This window comes from Ursus arctos, unplaced genomic scaffold (assembly GCF_023065955.2).
Source record: "Ursus arctos isolate Adak ecotype North America unplaced genomic scaffold, UrsArc2.0 scaffold_33, whole genome shotgun sequence".
NCBI classification, from domain to species: Eukaryota; Metazoa; Chordata; class Mammalia; order Carnivora; family Ursidae; genus Ursus; species Ursus arctos.
Genome location: NW_026623019.1, coordinates 20,540,160 through 20,557,745, shown reverse-complemented (window position 1 = coordinate 20,557,745; position 17,586 = coordinate 20,540,160). Strand labels below are relative to the sequence as shown.

The 17,586-nt window shown below is 38.7% G+C and overlaps 1 long non-coding RNA gene across 1 annotated transcript; it reads right to left on the bottom strand.

Annotated features, from left to right (window-relative positions):
- Nucleotides 1-12,557: 12,557 nt before the first annotated feature.
- Nucleotides 12,558-17,253, bottom strand: LOC123002091 (uncharacterized). Its single transcript, XR_006411638.3, has 3 exons — nt 17,148-17,253; nt 16,749-16,845; nt 12,558-12,659 (listed from the first exon to the last, which is right to left on the bottom strand). It is a non-coding gene; the product is annotated as an uncharacterized LOC123002091 (long non-coding RNA).
- Nucleotides 17,254-17,586: the final 333 nt, after the last annotated feature.

Sequence of the window (17,586 nt, the reverse complement as noted above, 5' to 3'; positions counted from 1 at the left end):
GAAAGAGAAGACCCAGGACCAAGATTTGAGGAACTCCAGAATTTAATCGTCAGGTACAGGAGGATAAACCTGTGAAGAGATTCAGGTGGAGCAATTGGTATGAGGAAAAACATTTGTTTTATGTCACTTAAAGCCAAGGAAAGAGTGTTTCAAAAAGGAAGGAGAAATCAACAGTGTCAAATGCCGCTGCACAGGGTCAAGTGGGATGAGGAGCAAAACGTCTGTTGTTTTTGTGGACACGTGTCATTGGTAGCATTAGGGAGTGCTGTTCTGATGGATTATTGGATATAAAGCCAAGAAGGAAATAGTTTGAAGCAATGGAGAGGGAGAAGTAGACATCAACTTCTCATGAGACCGTCCTGTCACCTGGGAGAGGCAGGAAACCAAATGTACAGTTCAGGAGAGGCAGTTCTGGATGGGCTTTTGGTAGCAACAGGAAAGCTCCCTGCTTCCTCACAGGGTCCTTGGGTCCCTGGATGCTCCTTCCCTTCTGGAGGCTCAGATTTCTCGAGTGCTATTGTTATGAATGTACTTAAGGGAACAGGAAGTTTAAAGTGAAAAATGGATGCAAAATCTGGGACACTAAGTAGTTGTGACCATTGACACAGATAGGTCCTGAAAAAAGGGCCTTTGAGCATCTCCATGTGCCATACTCCATACCATAAACCCCTGTGTTAAAGAAACAGGTGCAGAGAGGTAAGGAACTATCTTATGTAGCAAGTTTCAGAGCTGGGATTTCAACTCAAGTTCTCTTCCCTAAAACTTCGTTCTCTGGTCTACAGTGACTTGTCTATCACTCAGGGAAGAGTCTGCCTCTCAGGAGGTCAGTTCTCCTCTTTGTCTATTGTATGTCTATAGAAGAAAGTGTGACATACACAGGCCATTTCCAAGAATAGGATTTTCTTTCTAAGCGTCCTCTCCTACCACTAGGGCATTCCTCCTCCCCCCACAGATTGTAGTATAGTTCCACCATAATGGTGGCTTGTTCTACCATAAGGAGTGGATATTAGATTTATCCATGCCATGAAAACAATATAAGGCTAATAATAACCAGGAACAAATCAACAGGGAACCATAGAATAGGAACATTTATTTACATTATATTCTATTTTGAATTATATTGTATCTGTCAGTCATATGTTGATCTCTCTGGAAAGTTTTATTCTGTTATTCCTTTAATATCAGTAAGACCAAGATCTGATCATGGGAATTTTACATGTTCTCTTGTTCAGTCTCTCTTAGTAATGAAGGCTACCATTTAAAATGCCATGTAAATGTCAAATATTTTACAAGTATTTTGTCTAATCTTCAAAACAGTCATATGAAATAGGATTTGTTGGCCTTATTTCACGGATGAGGAAACTGAGTCTGTGGTGGATTAAAAATGGCTACAAATTCTTTGCCACCCTTCCATTGAGAGGCTGGGTATTTTTCTCCCTTTGCTTCAATCCGTGCTGACCCTTGAGACTGGCTTAATCTATAGCATGTAGCATCAAATGCTCTGGGTCTAATCTTGAAGACACCCGATAGCTTTTGCTTTTGCTCCAGCTGCCATGTAAGGAATTCAAGTATCCTGAGACTGTCTTGCTTTGAATAAGCCCAAGGTAGCCATATGGAGAGGCTATGTGGGAAGAGAGGGAGGGAAGGATGGGGAGGTGGGAAGAGAGAGAAGGAGAGAGAGATTGATAGAGACGACTTGGCCATCACCAACAGCTCTTCTAGCCGTCTTACCCCAGGAATTATCTTGGACATTCCAGCCTTATTAGATACTCTTTGGAAAAGGACCAAAAAGATTAGCTAACCAGAATCTAGGCTCCAACATGTGTCCAGAGTTGGGTCATCCAGCCACTCCCAGCTCCTGTGCTATCTAGTCTGAGGCCACAGACATTGTGGAGCAGAAACAATCCATCCCTACTGTATACTTTCTAGTCCCACAAAATTGTGACTGTGGTAACATGGTGGTTGTTTTAAACAACTGTTTTAAGGTGGTTTTTTTATACAGCAATAAGTAACTAAAACAGCATTGCATTAAGCAATTTTGTCTGATGACAGAGAAAGGAACAGAGTCTGGATTGAAACCCTCATGTATCTGACTACAGAGCTGGGGCACTTTCTGCTATTTTGTGTGTTCTTGTCTTTGAGACTTGCAGATTGGTGTTTAACTTCCCACTGGGTCTCTTGCTAAATTTCTTTTAGCTTAAATCCTGAGCATATAGGAAGGGGAAAGAAAGGTTTATTTTTCTTCAATATTACAATAAAAAATTAAATAATAGGCAAATAAGTTCTGAGGCTAATTCTCAGGCTGCTGCTAATTCTTCTTCCTACACTTTAAGATGTAATTTGGTAGAAAAAGTAGAAGTTCCAGAAGACCAACCCTAACCATGTATTCATCCCTGCTCGCTCCCAGTGTTTTCCCTACCTCTTGATTTTTTTTTTTTTAAGTTTAAAAATAAAGCATGACGAAGGTAATTCTGCCAGAGGAAGGAGGCAAAAGAAGAGTGTGCAAGATGACTACGTTACCCCAGTTCCAAATTACCATGAAGTAGGAGCGCATAGAGCTATTTTGTGGGAACTTTAGGAAATGGCAGGAATTTAGCTTACAGGGTGGGTATGGGATGTTCCTGTAGAAGAGGTTCTGTGTTTCTGTGGTAGCAAATGTACCATGTGGTGATAGCCCTGTGAATAGCTGTGTTTATCAAATTCCAAAGCAAATACTCAAGCAAAACTCCACATAAAAGGCCAGATCACAAGCTGGAGGTTCCCCATGGCCCTGGCGAATTTGCAAAAATGTCTGTGGTTTGTGAGTATGTGTGTGTTTTTAAATGACACATCGTTTATACATGCATCTGTTTCTAGTGACTGCTCCACACAACTAGCAGAAAGGCTTAGTCCATATCTCTCAACTAATGCTGAATAGGCAGTGGTGTAAGTTGTGATAGACAATTTCTGTATTCATAAAAGTATCGTGTTACCTAACTTCCAATTCTGGGCAAGGAAGACATCAATATTGAGAAATGTTGATATACAGGGAACAAATAGCTGGCATGTGCATTGGTGTTGTGGATTAGATCATTGTTGTTTTTTTTTTTTTTTAAAGGTTTTATTTATTTATTTCACAGAGAGACAGCCAGCGAGAGAGGGAACACAAGCAGGGGGAGTGGGAGAGGAAGAAGCAGGCTCCCAGTGGAGGAGTCCGATGTGGGGCTCGATCCCATAACGCCGGGATCATGCCCTGAGCTGAAGGCAGACGCTTAACGACTGAGCCACCCAGGGGCCCCGGATTAGATCATTGTTAAGCAAATGTTCACTTTCTTCCCACTACCTCCATAGAAGAGTACACTTCCTGACCCTACTGATGTAGTGGATTTGGTGTTGTGAGTTTGGTTAATGGAATGTAGTAGGAAATGACAGTGTGTGGGCTCTGTTCCTAGGGTTTTAGATGCTTTGTGTGTCCACACAAATCTCTGGGAGAACTCTGACCTCTTCCCATGATAAGGGCTACTGCCTTTTTAGGCAGGGACCAGAATGAGCACTTGTGAAATAGAATTGTCCCATTTGGCTTACAGCCTGAAGCAGAGCCTTATGGTATGGTTGTGTTAAGTTCTAGGTTAGTTTGTTACTTAGCATTATTGTGACAATTGCTAATTGATACAAGTGTGTATCAGCTTTTGTGCACAATTTTTCCCCCTGAGCTTGTGCTTATGAATTGAGGCTGCTTGGGGGGTTGCAAATTAGGTTAAACTCTAAGAAAACTATTAAAATCATACTTTTGGTTTATTTAGAGCAACGAGTTTGTGATTAGAAAGGATGGTTGTCATCTGAGGGCAGGTCAGGGGACTATATGTAAGGCTATAGAATGGTTACAGAGCAGCAGTTGGGCAACTGGGCATTCATTATAAGGGAGATGGGGCAGTTCTTCCACTGTGAGGGATTTATAGCTGTTCTTTGAATTATATAAGTAAACTAGTTGAACATGTGCAGTTGAGGAAGAATGCTATAAGGGTGCCTGGTGAAGGGGAAGGGCAAGAGGATGGAGCTGCTGCTGCCATAGGAAGCTCAAGACCTACTGTTCTAACATATCTTGTATGAAGAGAGAGAACTGAGTTTTCTTTAGAGTTGGCTGTATTCACCTGCTTGAGGACATGCTATGTGGCTGGCCCTCTTTACAAGCTTCAACCAGTAGAATGAAATATTTTCTGAGATTGCCAACATTTTCTCTGGTCATCAGAGGAAGGCTGGCCTGGGCAGACAGTCAACTGCAACCACAGAATGGCTCTGCCATTTTTTTCAGATCATATGTTCTGGAGGGAAACAACTTTGCCTTTTACTATGGGTACATCAGCATCTCAGGAAAAACTTCAGAATTTAGTCACAGATAAGAAATACATCTTCACATGGGGCGCCTGGGTGGCTCAGTTGGTTGAGCGTTCAACTCTTGGTTTTGGCTCAGGTTATGATCTCAAGGTTGTGAGATCTAGCCCCGAGTCAGGCTCCATGCTGGGTGTGGAGTCTGCTTAAAATTCTCTCTCTCCTTCTCCCCCTCACCCCCTACTCGTGCTCTCTCTCTCTAAAAAAAAAAAAAAAAAAAAAGAGAGAGAGAAATACATATCCATGGCCTTTCTGCCTGCTGCTGGCTTCCTTGCCTTTGCTGAGTACCAATGGCAGAACACCAAGCAAATATGTAGGGCTTCTTTGTGAGGTTGAATTACAATGTGAAGAAACAACAACAACTAATATTTATTGAATGACTAACATGTCCTGGGATGGATGTTTTAAGTGGCTTACTTCATTTATTCCTTATGCAATATCCCTGTGAGGTAAATATTAGAACCATTTTACAGATGAAGAGTTAATTAACTTACTTCTAGCTACATAGAATTATCTTGTTGACCTAGAGTTTTTGGTTCTTAACCTACTCTTCTTTCCATTACGCCTGAGAATTTCCAAAATTTAATTTTTGGCTTTGAAGATAGCATTTGGTGGAGAAATGGTGGCTGACTCTGTTAGAAATACATTATGGTCAGGGTGCCTGGGTGGCTGGTTGGTTAAGCGTCTGACTCTTGATTTTGGCTCAGGTAATGAACTCAGGGTCCTGGGATCCAGCCCTGCATCATGCTCCACGCTTAGTGGGGAGCCTGCTTCTCTCCCTCTCTCCCTCTTCCCCCTCAAATAAATCTTAAAAAAAAAAAATGTTAGGATCAAGCAATTATGCTGTACATCTTAAACTTATACAATGTTGTATGTCAATTATACATCAACAAAATGGGAAGAAGAAAAAAGAAACGGAATGCAGGAGAAGGCAGCTCAGACGGTCTCATTGAGTGGGAACAAGAGAGGTGGAGAGTTGAATTTGGGACGTGTTCCTAAACCTCAGGCTTTCTGTATGGCCTTGAAACAGAATTAGGATGGGTATTTGCAGCAGGCAGAGAGGGCAAAGTCTCCTTAACCTGCAAGTCTCTCTCTACCACCTGGTTTATGCTGCCAAGAAGACTCCTGATATCTGGCCTGTGGTGACTTTTGTGTAATTGCTGAGAACCCATAAAACTGCAGAGGCCATTCTGCCTTGAGTATATATCTATTTTTCCACTGGCACTTTTGATAGCTTCCCAGTCAAGGGGATCATAAGAACTGGGTTCTAACATCTGTTCTGGTATGTAATCGTAAGCCAGTTTCTTAGCATTTTTCAACTCCTCTGCCTTTCTGTAACATGAGGGGGTTAGATGATATCAATGCTACCTTCTTTTTAGCAGCAAAAATATTTTTAAAAAATAACATTTGATATGGAATCCTAATATATAATATGATTAAACTTTTCTGGAGGAAGCAAGGATTAGGGACCTAAATCCATGTCCCTTCTGAAAAAGCCCCTGAGCCACCTTTGAGTTACCAGGGGTTTTGTGGATCAAGTTCAGAACTGCTATTCTGGGAGATCTCTAGGTTTTTTCCCAGAATTCATAGTGTAGGATTACAGAACATGGTAGTCTAAGTTGCTTTTCTAACTGTCCTCCTGCGTTAGTTTCTTGGATATTCTTTTAATAGTCAAAGGAACTGGCTCAAGCTTCTTCCCCTAAGATTCTTCTCTACCTCGTATCTGAGGATCCACATCCCCCAATCTTATGTTGCTCCAGTTCTAATGAACACACACCTCTTTTGTGGTTCTCTTCCTTCTGCCCACATTCACTCAACATGAAGAAAAACCGCCTTCCCTTTGGTTCTCCTCCAAGAACCACTCACATAAGGCTGTGTGGGCAGTTACTTTTACTTATGGCTTGGCAACAATGGAGGGTTGTGGTGGTCACATCACCTTATAGCACAACAGATACTTCAAAATTGAAATTTAGCCATCCCTGTTCTAACTAGCTCCAAAGCCATGTTCACACTGAAAATTTTATGAACAATCTTTTTGCCTTGGAAAGACTTTACTCCAGGATGCTGGGTTCCCTCACTGTCTGTACATTCTCAATCCCTGCCCCCCACTTTCTTTTGAGGCCACTCACCTCTTTGTGCACCATCCAAATTCTTCTCATTTATGAAGAAATATAAAAGGCATTTATTTCTTTCTTTTACTCTCTTCTAGACTACCACCATTGTTCTACCTAAATGGCTCATCACGGTATTTTCTTTAACAATGGACAATTCTGTTCCTAGAAGAAATTTTGCCAAGGTCCTTTAAAATAACATTCCTCTGCTTTCCAACTCTTGGTTATGAAATTCCACAAAGCACTTGTATTAAGAGATAGAAAGATGAAACAGGCAAAAGTTTTACATAACTGTCCCTAGGTTGGTGAGAAAATTAATATTGGACTCACTCTGGAAAACCAGCCTTTTCTTTTCTTTTTTTTTTTAAAAGATTTTATTTATTTATTTGACAGAGAGAGAGACAGCCAGCGCGAGAGGGAACACAAGCAGGGGGAGTGGGAGAGGAAGAAGCAGGCTCCCAGCAGAGCAGGGAGCCCAATGCAGGGCTCGATCCCAGGACTCCAGGATCATGCCCCGAGCTGAAAGTAGACTCTCAACGAGTGAGCCACCCAGGCGCCCCTGGAAAACCACCCTTTTAAAGTCATGGGCTGAAAAGTAAGTTCTGATGGCCTGCCCAGCGTTGCCAAACTTAGCTTGGCCAGCCTTTCTTCCAGCCCCGTGGTTTCTCTCTATTTATCTCTGAAATAATCACATGTTTTTTTCCAATATATATATTTTAAGTTTTTATTTCAATTCCAGTTATTTAACATACAGTGTAATATTAGTTTCAAGTGTACAATATAGTAATTCAACATTTCCATACATCACCTGTGCTCATCACAAGTACATTCCTTAGTCCCCATCACCTATTTAACCCATTCCCCCACTCCTTTTCCCCATCAGTTTGTTCTCTATAATTTAGAGTCTGTTTCTTGATTTGTCTCTCTTATTATTTTCCCTTTGCTTGTTTGTTTTATTTCTTAAGTTCTATGTAAGATTGAAATCACATGGTATTTGTCTTTCTCTGACTGACATTTCGCTTAGCATAATTCTCTCAAGCTCCATTTATGTCATTGCAAATGACAAGATTTCATTCTTTTTTTTTGGCTGAATAATATTCCATTGTATATTTCTACCACATTTTCTTTATCCATTCATCAATTGATGGACACTTGGGCTGCTTCTATATCTTGGCTGTCATAAATAATGCTGCTATAAACATGGGGGTGCATGTATCCCTTTGAACTAGTGTTCTTGCATTCTTTGGGTAAATATCCAGTAGTGCAATTCCTGGATCATATGGTAATTCTATTTTTAACTTTATAAGGAACCTCCATTCTGTTTTCCAGAGTGGCTGCTCCAGTTTGCATTCCCAACAACAGTGCATGAGTGTTCCTTTTTCTCCACATCCTTGCCAACACCTGTTGTTTCTTGAGATGTTGATTTTAGCCATTCCAACAAGTGTGAGGTGATACCTCATTGTAGTTTTGATTTGTATTTCCCTGATGATAAGCAATGATGAGCATCTTTTCATGTGTCTGTTGGCTATCTGTATGTCTTCTTTGGAGAAATGTCTGTTTATATCTTCTGCCCATTTTTTAAATTGGATTATTGGTTTTTGGGTGTTAAATTTTATAAGTTCTTTGTATATTTTGGGTACTAACCCTGTTTCAGATATATCATTTGCAAATATTCTCTCCCATTCCATAGGTTGCCTTTTAGTTTTGTTAATTGTTTCCCTTGCTGTGCAGAAGCTTTTTATTTTGATGTAGTCTCAATAGTTTATTTTTGCTAAGCCTTAATATTCAGCCAGAGAAAGAAGATACTTTTAAATGTTAGGTGGACACTCAGGGGATAATTGTAAATTTTCTAGAATTTTAAAGTTTTTATTATCTTTACCCAAATGGATGAAGAAATAGTACAAAGAAGACCCATATTCCTGTTGCCTCTCTTGATCAATTTTTAACTCATGGCAAATCCTGTTTCATCTACCTCCACCCACAGATGTATCATTTTGAAGCAAATCCAAGACATTGAATCATTCTATTCATAATATTTTAGTATGGATCTCTAAAAGGTAAGGACTCCTTTAAGACAACATAATCACATAACCATTATCATAGCTAGAAGAGTAATAATAATACCTTTGTATTATCAAGTAGCTAGTCAGTGGTCACATTTCCCAGATTGTCTAAAGAAATTTTTCTTTCTTTCTTTTCTTTTTTTTTTTTTTTTTTACAATTGTTCAAATCAGGATCCAAATAAGATTTGTATATTGTAACTGGTTGATATGTCTTTTAATTTTCTTGTAATTTATGGGCTCTCCTTTTCCCCTATTCATTGGAGAAGCTGGGTCATTTTTTTCTCTATAGTTGTCCATATTCTTGATTTTGCAGATTGTATCCTCAAACTATAATTTAATGAGATTGTCTTTCCCCATATCTATTAGAAACTGAAAGCTAGATCTGGAGTCTTCTCTTTATGGGTGATGATATCTGCTTCCAGTAGCAGGCACATATCTGGTTATCACTCTCTTGGTGATGTGAGGAGTCATTAATGATAATTTTCTCCATTCATTAGCTTACCAGGGCTTGCATATTGATGACAATTTAACACTATAATTCCTCCCTAATTTATAAGCTGGAATATTTCTGTACAGTTAGCATAGGAAAGGCAAATATATTCTTGATTATTTGTTGTTTGCCAGATTTTAAAATGTTGAATTTGGGGGCGCCTGGGTAGCGCAGTCATTAAAGCGTCTGCCTTCGGCTCAGGGCGTGATCCCGGCACACCGGGATCGAGTCCCACATCGGGCTCCTCTGCTGTGAGCCTGCTTCTTCCTCTCCCACTCCCCCTGCTGTGTTCCCTCTCTCGCTGGCTGTCTCTCTGTCACATAAATAAATAAAATCTTTAAAAAAAAAAAAATAAAATAAAATGTTGAATTTGTTCCCTAGCATTCTTCAAAGGTAGCCAATGAGTAATGATTTTAGCATCATAACAATCTAATGCATTTAAACATATATGACGTGTTTTAATCCATTGTGGTTGTTATTAATATTAATATTCAGATTGTTCCATTTTGGTTGTGTAATCCTTTTCGAATTGTCTCCTGGGCCCTTTTGACAATTGTGATAGTCTTCAATAGGTTCTTTGCTTTCTAGTTTCACAAAATATTCCAGGTTCATCTGACATAGTTCATGCTGTAGGCTTAGAATGAGCTGGTTCCTTTTGGTGGGAAACGGTATTTGGAAATCACAATCTGAGTGACAGAATGTTCATTGTTACTGCAATGGTGATTATTTCTAAGCCTTTTTAATGGATTATAATTTATAAAATTATACTATTACAAAGTTAAAAGCAGCATATTATTTTTGGCCTGATGTTAAATAAAAGTACATGTATATGGAAGCTCCTAGAAATTGCTGTTACTGCTGTTCTGTTTTCTCATATCTTTCCCTGTAGCCACTTGACTTACAGAGAGGACATGGTCCCACATGACTTTTCCCCTAGAGGTATTTGCTAATTTGTAAGGAACAATGGAGAGGCTGAGAAGGTGAACAGAGATTTAAGTACTTTCATGAGGCTGGGATGAAATAATTGGAATTGAGGGCCTGCTAAGGAGAAAGGGTCTTAGTGGTCACCTCTGGCTTTCATTTGGGATCCTGAAGGGCCAAATCATAAAAATAAATGACCTGAAAATAGACCATCCGCCACAGGGACTATATTTCAGCTCTAATCACCTCTTTCCATGATACATTAAGATGATCTGTTCCCCACCCTGATAGAAGCACTCACCCGGACAAGAGAATACATTTGTAGTAAATATCCTGTTAAAAAGCTTAAATCTGAAATACATTGGGAAAAAAACAAAAAATACCACATATCTACAAATCAATAAGGAAAGATACATACAACCCAATAGAAGAGTGGGCAAAATACTTGAACAGGAATTTCACAAAAGATGAAAGTCAAATAGCTAGGACACATATGAGAGGTTCATAGCCTTATTATATTTCATCACAGAAATGCAAATTAAAATCACAGTGATATAACATGTAGTACTGATACCAGATAGAATGGCTAAAATTAAAAAGTTGGAAAATATCAAGAGTTGGTAGGAATGTGGATCAAATAGAACTTTACCTTACAGAGCTGGTGGGAATGCAAATTAGTATAATGACTTTGTAATACTGTTTGGCAATATCTCCTATGGCTGAACATCCAATTATCCTATGACCCAATAATTCACTTCCCAAGTATACACCTAACAGAAGTGCGTAATATGGTCTTCTAAAAAACATAAATATGTTCATTGTGGCATTTTTTTGTAATATCATCAAGCTGTAAACAACCCAGATATCCACCAACAGTAGGATAGATAAATACATTGTGGTATATTTATATAATAGGATATTATAAAACAATAAAAATGAAACTTGACACATACAACACAAATAGACTTGACAAACATTATGTTACATGGAAGAAGCCAGAGACACAAGTGTATATACTGTATGATTCATTTATATAATGTTTAAAAATAGGCAAAGCTGGTCTGTGGTGCTGGAGATCAAAAGGTTAACCTTGGAGGGGAGGGTGGAGAGAAGTTTTGGAGAAAGCATGTGGGGGTCTTCTGGGTGCTAGTCAGAATCTGTTTCATTACTTGGGTGGCAGTTACACTGATGTTCATTTTGTGAATGATATGTACACCTTTTTTTAAAGATTTTATTTATTCATTTGAGAGAGAGAGAGCATAAGCAGGGGAGCGGCAGGCAGAGGGAAAGGGAGAAGCAGGCCCTCCACAGAGCAGGGAGCCTGACGTGGGGCTCTATCCCAGGACCCTGGGATCATGACCTGAGCCGAAGGCAGACGCTTAACAGACTGAGCCACCCAGGCGCCCCTGATATGTACACTTTTGATTTATGCATTCTTCTCTATGTATATTATACTACAACACAAAGTTCTGTAAAGGAATATTTTTGATTTCTTTCATTGGACTCTGTTCCATTTCCTGATTATCATTTTCTGGACTTACATACTACTTTATTGACCTTAACATCTTCCAGAAAACGTCTGGTAATTATCAAAGATACAAAAGATGTCTAAAGTTAAGGAGCTACTATTGAGAAAGCAATAGCCAGAAAGATGTAAACCAGCTAAAGACAGGTAAAGAGATGAGAAAATAGAACAGTCACAATAGCAATTTTCTTGAGCTTCCATATACATGTACTTTTTTCTTCATGTATTTTACTTAACATAAAGCTAAAATAATATGTATTTTTTCTTTTACAACAAAAAATAGCAAATATATACTAACTTCAGTAAATTCAGAAAAGCTGGAATACATAAAAAAAGGAAAGGAAAAATAGCTATGTCTCACCATTAATCTTGTCCCCTTAAAACAATCTTTGTAAACATGTTGTTGAATGATCTTCCATTCAGCGCTCCCTTAAAATATATTTACAGGACTTGAGTTCTACACTCAAGTTTCCTTTTATGTTCACTCACATGTGTACTTAGGCAATGCATTCTGCTTATCTAAGTTGTTTAAACAGAGAACAGAGATAATCGGCTGTGTTGAACTATGAATGGAAGACCTGGCTGCTGCTAAACCCATAGAAAGCAGCCACAGAGAAATGAATTGAAGGACTGTTTCTATAATCAGAAGAGGAATTCCCCTTAGAGAAACATATTTTTCTCTACTGTTCAAGTCTCACGGCTGAATACACTTTGGAGGCCAGTAATTAGGTAGTTAGGGAATTCTCTGAATTCCCCAGGAAATAACTTCTTTATTTTTATTTTTATTTTTATTTTTCTGCATTGTAGATGTGGAATAAGACGGAGTTAGGTGGCATGATGGAGTTAACAGGCACTTTTGTATCTTTGCTGGGACACTGTAAGGATATAGGTGGTACCTGCTCAGAGGCAGATTTTCTGTGGCATTTCATCTGCTTTGGAATCCTCCTTTCTTTTGGGTTGAGTTTAAATTGCAGGGTGCATACTGCCGTCATTGCCTGCCAATCCATGAAGTTTCCAGAGAGTAAACAAAGTTTAGTCATGTAAACTCCAGTGACATTTAGGGATCCACACTGTTCAAATGTTCTTACCACTTTCCTTTACTCATCTCTTTATCCAGGCACAGGGTAACCTGAGGTGCTGTGTTTGGCCAGTGTTTCCTGTTCACACCTGTTCAGCACTATCTGCGAATTCAACATAGAAGGAAGGACATGAGCTGCAGATGCACCACCAGGCCCACAGGAAGTTCACTGGTGAGTACATTTCTTCAGAGTTCTTATGAGAAGGGGCAGAGTTTGAATAAGAGATAGCATAGTTATAAAGCACTTAAAAAATTGTGAATGGACCTGGGGGTGTGTTATTATGCTGAGTGAAATAAGTCAGACAGAGAAAGACAAATACCGTATGATTTCACTTATATGTGGTATCTAAAAAGCAAATGAACAAACAAAACAAAACAAAAATAGACTCATAAATACAGAAAACAAACTGATGGTTGCCATAGGGTAGAAGGGTAGGAGGAGGAATGAAATAGATAAAGGGAATTAAGAAGTACAAAATTCCGGGTATGAAATAAATAAGGCACAGGGATGTAACGTACAGCATGGTTAATATGGTCAGTAATATTGTAGCAACTTTGTATGGTGACAGATGGTAACTAGACTGATCGTGGGGACCATTTTGTAATGTATACAAATATTGAGTCACTATATTGTATATCTGAAACTAATACAACATTGTATGTCAGTTATTCTTCAATACAAATTAGGGTAGAATATACATACCATAATTTCAGTGGCATTAAGTATATTTACACTGTTGTGCAGCCATGACCAATGTCTGGTTCTAGAATTTGTTTATCACCCCAAAAGGAAACCCCATACACATCAGCATCACTTTCCATTCCATGCATCCCTAACTCCCTCCCCAGTCTTTTGCAGTTAGTATACCTGATTTCTGTCTCTGTGGATTTGGTTATAATGGATATTTAAAATAAATGGAATCATATAATGTATGGCCTTTTGCACCTGGCTTCTTTCACTCAGCAAAATGTTTAAAATGTTCATCCACGTTTTGCTTGTATCTCCATGCCTGTTTAGGACGGGATGATACTGTGTTGTATGGATATACTACATTTATTTATTCATTGATTGGTTGATGGGTGTTTTGGTTGTTTCCACCCTTTGGCTACTATGGATTGTGCTGCTATAAACATTTGTTTACGAATATTTGAACACCCATTCTCAATTCTTTTGGGTGTCTGTCTAGGAGTAGAATTGCTGTGTCATTTGATAATTTAATGATTAACTTTTTGAGGAACCACCAACTGTTTATCACAGTTATAAAGAGGTTAAGTCTGGAAATTTCAGTACTGGAGTCCTGTTTAAACTATGTCAAATTAGGACGTAGTTTCGAAACTTCTCTTTCATTTCCTTATCCCAATCCTTTTCACTTCTAGGATCCAGTTTCTTCATGCCGTCCCCTGGATTCCTAGGGCTTCCCCCTGCCGCACCCCAAAGCAAACTGTTCTGGCTTATTTTTTTCCTTCCTAACTGCCAAGTCATCCTCCACCTATTCTTTTTCTTTTTCTTTCATGACCCTTAAAAAAGAAAAATTCTATTGTATTTGGATGCTTACTGAGGGATTACTTCAGTGTATCTAAAGCTGGGATGAACATCGGAGTGGCCTAGGATGCTTTTGTCTCAACATGCCATTACTCCTGGCCTCACCTACTGAGCCACATACTCTGGAAGATGAGGCTCAGTATGTGCATTTTGAAAAACTCCACCAGAGGATTCTGTTGCACATGTCTGCTTAGTAATCAATAGATTAATGTGTTGCCTTTGTAATTTTAAATTTAAAAGAGTGTTCAGGGTGTAATACTTCATCCCAAAGGTTAGGACTAATGATAATGTTTCTGGCACTAAAGCAGGTAGATGGAAAAGACATTTGGACATTTTGGAGCAGTGGGGAGGCTTGAGGTACTTTAATTTACATTGGATAGGAAGCTGGTGGATTATAGGACTATTCATCATGATTCTAGGTGCATTTTGTTGGTTGCAGTTGAAAATAAGCTGCCCCCATTAGAAAAGCATATTCCTGAATCTTGCAGAGTTGGCATAAAAGGAATGCATGAATTGATAGGGAACTGCTGGGATTTGTTTAGTATAAAACAAATTACAGATTTGGAAAGGCTATTGATTTGAGTGTGCTTCTAGAAGGGAGGACAGATCTAAGTGGAAATGTAGTGCTCTGAGAAACAAGAAGAAATGTGGTATCAGGGCTTGAATATGTGATGGCTCTTTTACTTGTAGACCAGTTGACGAGGCATATGAACATGGGAATTGGCCGAGACATTGAGAGGGCACTGTTAGCAGTCAAAAGATGGGATAGAAACCTGCAGTTTTTAATTCAGCAATTTGTGTTTATTTGTTATGACTTGGATTCTGTATTTATGCTAGATAAGTACATTTAATAACATGTTTTATTTAAGATATTTATCTTCATATAAACATTAATACTTCCCATTAATTTTTCCAACCCTAAAATTGTTCATTTTTAAATTGTCATGCATGGTCTGCCACTTGCTGGAAGCATTTCCTGTGAGGGTTTTATTTGCAGAGGAAACTTTAAGAATGTGATGAGCCAAAGAGTCTTAAAGCTTTGGACATCCTGACCCTTGTTCCCAAATCTATACAAAAGAGATAATGGGATTAATATCTCATGGAGGTAGTTTAAAGATGACTTAGCTAACATTTTGTGAAGCTCATGGGAAATTACGTATTTCTTTACATGATACTAGCAATGAGAAAAAATCTCCATGCTTTGAAAATATGTCAGAAATACTACTAAATATATTTAACATAACTCAGGATATCAGTCAGTTGTTGCTCAGTTGATACCCTGGGCTAGGACAACAGGTGTGTTATGCTGGCAGTACTGCCAGACTCACACATGGGCTGAGATATGAATAGTGGTGCTAATTACACTTAGCAGAACTGGTAGCCAATTAATGTAACAGAGAATCCCACTAAACCTCACTTCATAGCGGCCATGCTAAAAATAACATAATCCTAGTGCTGACTGGTATGCTGATTTTATTTGCCTGTTCAGCTACCATAATGATATATATTATTTTGTATTTTCTGACTGTCTGCTATTGGAATCAAGATGGAATAAAAGCAAAATTTAAAATTATTGGAGAATTTCTTCTATAATAGACCTTTTAAAAATCTAGGTTCGGTTGCTTTACTTTATAGCCTTGAAAGGAGGATTATTTGGTTAAATCACATAGTAAATAAACTAGTTCAATGCCACAAGTAGGTACTAAGTACTACTTTTTTATTGTGTATATTAATTTGGAAGTTTACAGGTTGAAAAATGGGCAGATTTCACTCTTAGAATAGTAATATGAGTGTCCTCTTTCCTGTGACAATTTAAACAAATAGTAACCATACCTCTACTATAAGAGCAGGACACAAGCCAAAATGCGTGTTTTTCCAACATTAGCAATATAGGCCCACTTTAATGAAAAACATTCACTCATTCTTCCCACACCGAATTAACTGATATTGTTTTAAGATAATGGTACTTACATCCATGCAAATGTAATTAGGTATAAGATAATTATGGTTATAGATGATAAATAATTATAAAATCAAAATGCATTTGCAAATTAAATATCAAAAACATTACCAAACCAGTGAAATCCAAATTTGACACTGATTTAAGAAAATTTAGATGCTGAAAAAAAAAAAAAGAAAGAAAAAGAAAACTTAGTTGCTGATTACAGTGGACTTTGAACCTTTATTTAGTTTTGTCTACTTTTGGTACCATGGACTAAATTTTCTCATTTCTTTAGTTGAACAATTAAGAACTCATTGTTCATTTAGTTAACCAGGATTTCACGTGGCCTTCAACTGGCACAGTATGTCGTTTCTATATTAATTCCTCCTCTGCTTTCTCTGCATTAGCCCATGCAAATTACAATAGTGTCAATTACTTGGTGTCAGTGCAATAGGAAAATGCAAGCATAGGCACTAAAATAGAGTAGAAGCACTCATTAATAAGGTGGTTATCCACATGGCTCAAAATATGCTTTCACAAATTTTTTAGTCATCAAGAAGAAAACACAAAATTAAAAAATTCCATTCTAGGCAATCCAACAGGACTCTCTTCCTACCCTCAAATTGCTCTGGACTGCCTTGATTTGTGCTTGTCTTTATTTTTCTGGTTCTAGAACTATAGCTCTGCCGCTTGACTTCAGCACTCACCTCTGACCTTCAGATGCCATAGTTTCCCTAGAAGTCACATCTACTATTTTGGACTGATGAACCCTTCCATGGATTTTAGCTTTCCTGACTCCTGTAGCTAGAAAGGGAAAAAAAATAGGCTGAGTGAAAGATGGCACACAGAAAAACCCCTCCTGCTTTTGAGACTTCTCTGTTCATTGCAGTCTGTTGGGAAGACCACTAGCCATCTCATCTATGGAAGACATCAACCACTTCTCCCCTGCCTTCTTCTTTCCCCCTCTATTCCACATTGCACTGCTAGGTCAGTTGCTCTAAAATGCATTCTAATAAGGATGATCACTTTTTCCTCAGTTGCTCTCCAAAGAGTTTATTCTCTTTTACCATGCATTCAAAACCCTTCACAATTTAACCTCAACTTACCTTTACTCCCAAGCACCACCACCCCCTGTAGTACACCATGGTCCAGCCAAATTGGATCACTGTTTGTTCCCTGTACTTTTCTACTTCTGTCCTTGCTCATGCCATTCCGTCTGCTTGCAGTGCCTCATCCCCCCATCTGTGCCTTCTGAAATCTGACTCGTGGCTTAATGCCCAACTCAGATGCCTCCTCCTCTGTGGTGAAAGCATTCCCTGACCATAGCTGCTGGAAGTGAGGCTTCCTCTGAATTCTCAGGGTACTTGGTCCTTCTTTCCATGACCCTAATTTCATGCTGCTTTACATTAGAGCCCTGTATGTGCATGTCTCACCTATTGCTCCTTGTAGAGTGTCAGATTCCTGGAGGCAGAAACCAGGCCTAATTTGCTTTCCTATTTCCCCCACTGTCTAGCCCAGTGCTTTTGGCAGAAAAGAAACTAAATG